This window comes from Rutidosis leptorrhynchoides, chromosome 10 (assembly GCF_046630445.1).
Source record: "Rutidosis leptorrhynchoides isolate AG116_Rl617_1_P2 chromosome 10, CSIRO_AGI_Rlap_v1, whole genome shotgun sequence".
In the NCBI taxonomy this organism is placed as follows: Eukaryota; Viridiplantae; Streptophyta; class Magnoliopsida; order Asterales; family Asteraceae; genus Rutidosis; species Rutidosis leptorrhynchoides.
The window spans coordinates 132,725,762-132,731,788 of NC_092342.1; positions in this window are offsets into that span (position 1 = coordinate 132,725,762).

The window sequence follows — 6,027 nt, forward strand, 5'->3', positions numbered from 1 at the left end:
AAGTCTGGTAATCTAAGAATTAGGGAACAGACACCCTAATTGACGCGAATCCTAAAGATAGATCTATTGGGCCTAACAAACCCCATCCAAAGTACCGGATGCTTTAGTACTTCGAAATTTATATCATATCCGAAGGGTGTCCCGGAATGATGGGGATATTCTTATATATGCATCTTGTTATTGTCGGTTACCAGGTGTTCACCATATGAATGATTTTTATCTCTATGTATGGGATGTGTATTGAAATATGAAATCTTGTGGTCTATTATTATGATTTGATATATATAGGTTAAACCTATAACTCACCAACATTTTTGTTGACGTTTTAAGCATGTTTATTCTCAGGTGATTATTAAGAGCTTCCGCTGTCGCATACTTAAATAAGGACGAGATTTGGAGTCCATGCTTGTATGATATTGTGTAAAAACTGCATTCAAGAAACTTATTTTGTTGTAACATATTTGTATTGTAAACCATTATGTAATGGTCGTGTGTAAACAGGATATTTTAGATTATCATTATTTGATAATCTACGTAAAGCTTTTTAAACCTTTATTGATGAAATAAAGGTTATGGTTTGTTTTAAAATGAATGCAGTCTTTGAAAAACGTCTCATATAGAGGTCAAAACCTCGCAACGAAATCAATTAATATGGAACGTTTTTAATCAATAAGAACGGGACATTTCAGTTGGTATCCGAGCGTTGGTCTTAGAGAACCAGAAAATTTGCATTAGTGTGTCTTATCGAGTTTGTTAGGATGCATTAGTGAGTCTGGACTTCGACCGTGTTTTCTTTAAAAATGATTGCTTAACATTTTTGTTGGAAACTATATATTTTTAACATATGAATATTATGTGATATATTAATCTCTTAACGTGTTTGATATTATGTGATAGATGTCTACCTCTAGAACAAGTCCCATTGACTCACCTAATAATAATGAAGAGCCAAATGTAAATTGGAATGATTTGTGGACTGATTCACAAGTTCCCGAAGAGGAACCGGAAGAAGAGTCGGAACCGGAAGAAGAATCGAAACCGGAAGAAGAATCGGAACCGGATGAAGAAATAGAACCGGTGGGGGAAATAATAAAACGGTTAAGTAAAAGAAAATCCTCAACCAACCGACCAAAGTTAATTATGGTCAATGGTGTTTCCGCCAAGGAAGCAAAATATTGGGAGGATTACCAATTCTCCGATGAATCGGATTCCGACGAGAATTCCGATGATGTTATAGAAATTACCCCAACTGAATTTAAAAAGGCAAAAGAAAATAATAAGGGAAAGGGCATAAAAATAGAGAAATCTAATTCCAACCCCGATGAACTTTATATGTATCGTCAACCCCCGAAGTCCTTAAGTTGTAACAATGACCCGGGAACCTCTAAACCACCAGGTTTTTCTAAACCAATGTGGATAACGACGGCTCGTATTAGGGGAAAATCATATATCCCTAGAAACTTGGCAAAACGAACCAAAACCGAAGAAGAAGAAACAAGCGAGTCGGAATAAGATAGTTGTATTCATGTGGTGTAATATATGTAATGTAGTGTGCTTATGCTTTATGATATATGTAAAAATTGCTTGTATTAATAAGTATTTTTTTTTATGAATCTAACTCTTGTCTATTTTACAGTATAAAAACGCAAAATGGATAGACAACCCAATATTTTAAGAGACCTACCCGGAGACATGATTGATGAAATCTTGTCTAGAGTCGGTCAGAATTCCTCGGCACAACTATTTAAGGCGAGATCAGTTTGTAAGACATTCGAAGAACGTTCCAAGAATGTCTTGGTTTATAAGAGACTTTCGTTTGAAAGATGGGGGATATCACATTGGGAAACCCATAAGTTACGATGTGTTTACTTTGACGCATATATTGCGGGGAACCCAAATGCTATTTTACGCAATGGGTTAAGAAATTATTTTGACTCAATATATCCGAATATTGGACTTCGTGATTTAGAAAAAGCGGCTAACATGCAACATAAAGAAGCATGTTATGCTTACGGATTAGTAATGTTCGCTTCTCACCAAAGTGAGAACAAGAACATCGGGCTACAACTATTAAACAAAACGTTCCCACAAGTGACGGAGTCGGTAATTGGGGTAAGAAATGAGGTTTTTAGATTGTTACGGGACTGTTGGACATTACGTAACCCTCGTCCCTTTGACGACGTTACAACACGCTGTCTTATCAACGGCCATAACGGTTATGTTGCACAAGACCAAGGATGGGAAGTAGTCCTAGTAAAACCAGAATGCATGACTTGTTTCTGGACGTATGAATTACGTGTCTTTATTGCCTTTGCTGAACGACTTGTGTACTAGCTAGAATTATCTTCACAACTATCTTGTATCAAAGTTATTGTGTGCTATATTTCATGCTTTATGTAAAATAAGCGGTATTGTAAGTTTGTAAAATATTGTATAAAAGTTTGAACGCGAAATATTATTATAATCAGTTTTTCATATAGAATTGTAGTAGTTGAATTGTATATTAGCTACTAAGTATGAACTTAACGGGTAGGTACTACCCGAATTTAAACTTATAAAACGCTAATATGAAGAAAAAGCTTTTATAAATGAGTTCATATTATGCTACGAAATACTATTAACTACTCTTAATATCCTGTATGATTAACTTGTTCCATTTAACTATTTTGAAGGAAATGGCACCGACTACTCGACACACCGTGAATATGAATGAAGAGGAATTCCGTACTTTTCTAGCTTCAAACATAGCCGCAGTACAGGCTGCGCTACATACCAACAATAACCTTGGATCTAGCAGTACAGGAAATCGTGTAGGATGCACCTACAAAGAATTCACTGCCTACAAACCTTTGGAATTTGATGGAACCGAAGGACCGATCGGATTGAAACGGTGGACCGAGAAGGTTGAATCGGTGTTTGCCATAAGTAAGTGTACTGAAGAGGACAAAGTGAAGTACGCTATGCATACCTTCACAGGTTCTGCGTTAACATGGTGGAATACCTATCTAGAGCAAGTGGGACAAGATGATGCGTACGCACTACCGTGGTCAGCATTCAAGCACTTGATGAACGAGAAGTACCGTCCCAGAACCGAGGTCAATAAGCTCAAGACAGAACTTAGAGGGTTACGAACCCAAGGATTTGATATTACCACGTACGAAAGACGATTCACAGAATTGTGCCTATTGTGTCCGGGAGCATTCGAAGATGAGGAAGAGAAGATCGACGCGTTTGTGAAGGGATTACCGGAAAGAATCCAAGAAGATATAAGTTCACACGAGCCCGCCTCCATACAACAGGCATGTAGAATGGCTCACAAACTAGTGAACCAGATTGAAGAAAGAATTAAAGAACAGACTACTGAAGAGGCCAATGTGAAGCAAGTCAAAAGAAAGTGGGAGGAAAACGGTGATAAGAATCACCAATACAACAACAACAGCAATTACAACAATAATCGCAACAATTATCCCAACAATCGCAACATCAATCGCAACTACAACAAACGGCCCAACAACAACAACAACAACAACAACAACTACAACAATCATCCCAACAACAATAATAACCGCAACAACAACAACAATCAGAAGCAGCTATGCCAAAGGTGTGAAAAGAATCACTCGGGGTTCTGCACCAAATTTTGCAACAAGTGTAAAAGAAATGGTCATAGCGCGGCGAAGTGTGAGGTCTACGGACCAGGGGTTAATAGAACGAAAGGAACAAATGGTGTCGGAACGAGTAATGGCGGAGCAAGTAGTGTCGGAGCAAGTTATGCCAATGTAGTTTGTTATAAATGTGGAAAACCAGGCCACATTATTAGAAATTGCCCGAACCAGGAGAACACGAATGGACAAGGCCGTGGAAGAGTTTTCAATATTAATGCGGTAGAGGCACAGGAAGACCCGGAGCTTGTTACGGGTACGTTTCTTATTGACAATAAATCTGCTTACGTTTTATTTGATTCGGGTGCGGATAGAAGCTATATGAGTAGAGATTTTTGTGCTAAATTAAGTTGTCCATTGACGCCTTTGGATAGTAAATTTTTACTCGAATTAGCAAATGGTAAATTAATTTCAGCAGATAATATATGTCGGAATCGAGAAATTAAACTGGTTAGCGAAACATTTAAGATTGATTTGATACCAGTAGAGTTAGGGAGTTTTGATGTGATAATCGGTATGGACTGGTTGAAAGAAGTGAAAGCGGAGATCGTTTGTTACAAAAATGCAATTCGCATTATACGAGAAAAAGGAAAACCCTTAATGGTGTACGGAGAAAAGGGCAACACGAAGCTACATCTTATTAGTAATTTGAAGGCACAAAAACTAATAAGAAAAAGTTGCTATGCTGTTCTAGCACACGTCGAGAAAGTACAAACTGAAGAAAAGAGCATCAATGATGTTCCCATTGCAAAAGAATTTCCCGATGTATTTCCGAAAGAATTACCGGGATTACCCCCACATCGATCCGTTGAATTTCAAATAGATCTTGTACCAAGAGCTGCACCAATAGCTCGTGCTCCTTACAGACTCGCACCCAGCGAGATGAAAGAACTGCAAAGCCAATTACAAGAACTTTTAGAGCGTGGTTTCATTCGACCAAGCACATCACCGTGGGGAGCTCCTGTTTTGTTTGTCAAGAAGAAAGATGGTACATTCAGGTTGTGTATCGACTACCGAGAGTTGAACAAACTTACCATCAAGAACCGCTACCCACTACCGAGAATCGACGACTTATTTGATCAACTACAAGGCTCGTCTGTTTATTCAAAGATTGACTTACGTTCCGGGTATCATCAAATGCGGGTGAAAGAAGATGATATTCCAAAGACTGCTTTCAGAACACGTTACGGTCATTACGAGTTTATGGTCATGCCGTTTGGTTTAACTAATGCACCAGCTGTGTTCATGGACCTTATGAACCGAGTGTGTGGACCATACCTTGACAAGTTTGTCATTGTTTTCATTGATGACATACTTATTTACTCAAAGAATGACCAAGAACACGGTGAACATTTGAGAAAGGTGTTAGAAGTATTGAGGAAGGAAGAATTGTACGCTAAGTTTTCAAAGTGTGCATTTTGGTTGGAAGAAGTTCAATTCCTCGGTCACATAGTGAACAAAGAAGGTATTAAGGTGGATCCGGCAAAGATAGAAACTGTTGAAAAGTGGGAAACCCCGAAAACTCCAAAACACATACGCCAGTTTTTAGGACTAGCTGGTTACTACAGAAGGTTCATCCAAGACTTTTCCAGAATAGTAAAACCCTTGACTGCATTAACGCATAAAGGGAAGAAATTTGAATGGAATGATGAACAAGAGAAAGCGTTTCAGTTATTAAAGAAAAAGCTAACTACGGCACCTATATTGTCATTGCCTGAAGGGAATGATGATTTTGTGATTTATTGTGATGCATCAAAGTAAGGTCTCGGTTGTGTATTAATGCAACGAACGAAGGTGATTGCTTATGCGTCTAGACAATTGAAGATTCACGAACAAAATTATACGACGCATGATTTGGAATTAGGCGCGGTTGTTTTTGCATTAAAGACTTGGAGGCACTACTTATATGGGGTCAAAAGTATTATATATACCGACCACAAAAGTCTTCAACACATATTTAATCAGAAACAACTGAATATGAGGCAGCGTAGGTGGATTGAATTATTGAATGATTACGACTTTGAGATTCGTTACCACCCGGGGAAGGCAAATGTGGTAGCCGATGCCTTGAGCAGGAAGGACAGAGAACCCATTCGAGTAAAATCTATGAATATAATGATTCATAATAAAATTACTACTCAAATAAAGGAGGCGCAACAAGGAGTTTTAAAAGAGGGAAATTTAAAGGATGAAATACCCAAAGGATCGGAGAAGCATCTTAATATTCTGGAAGACGGAACCCGGTATAGGGCTGAAAGGATTTGGGTACCAAAATTTGGAGATATGAGAGAAATGGTACTTAGAGAAGCTCATAAAACCAGATACTCAATACATCCTGGAACGGGGAAGATGTACAAGGATCTCA